This window comes from Physeter macrocephalus, chromosome 5 (assembly GCF_002837175.3).
Source record: "Physeter macrocephalus isolate SW-GA chromosome 5, ASM283717v5, whole genome shotgun sequence".
Classification (NCBI taxonomy): domain Eukaryota; kingdom Metazoa; phylum Chordata; class Mammalia; order Artiodactyla; family Physeteridae; genus Physeter; species Physeter macrocephalus.
The window spans coordinates 100002542-100003021 of NC_041218.1; positions in this window are offsets into that span (position 1 = coordinate 100002542).

Consider the following 480-nt stretch of genomic DNA (forward strand, 5'->3'; position numbering starts at 1 on the left):
CATCGCTCGCATTACCACCTGAACCATTCCCCCACCCCCACTTCTGTGGAAAAATTGTCTTCCACGAAACTGGTCCCTGGTGCCAAAATGTTGGGGACCGCTGCATGTATATCTAAAACACTGATCTCTTTCCCAGATTGCTGTCCTGTTAGACCAAATTCTCACTTCCCTGCAAGATCTGGGCATTATTTCTTTTTCTTTTCTTCTTTTTTTTTTTTTTGCCCACGCCACTCGGCTTATGGGATCTCAGTTCCCCCACCAGGGTCTGAACCCAGGCCACAGCAGTGAAAGCCCGGAATTCTAACCGCTACCAGGGAACTCCCTGGGCATTATCTATTTTTTTCCTTTCTTTCTTTTTTTTAACCACTTTATTGAGGTATGATTGATATACAAAAAGCTGTGCATGTTTAATGTGTCCAACCCATAGCCTCCAGATAAGTATGGGCATTATTTGTTGTTTTTTTTTTTTTTTTTTTTTTT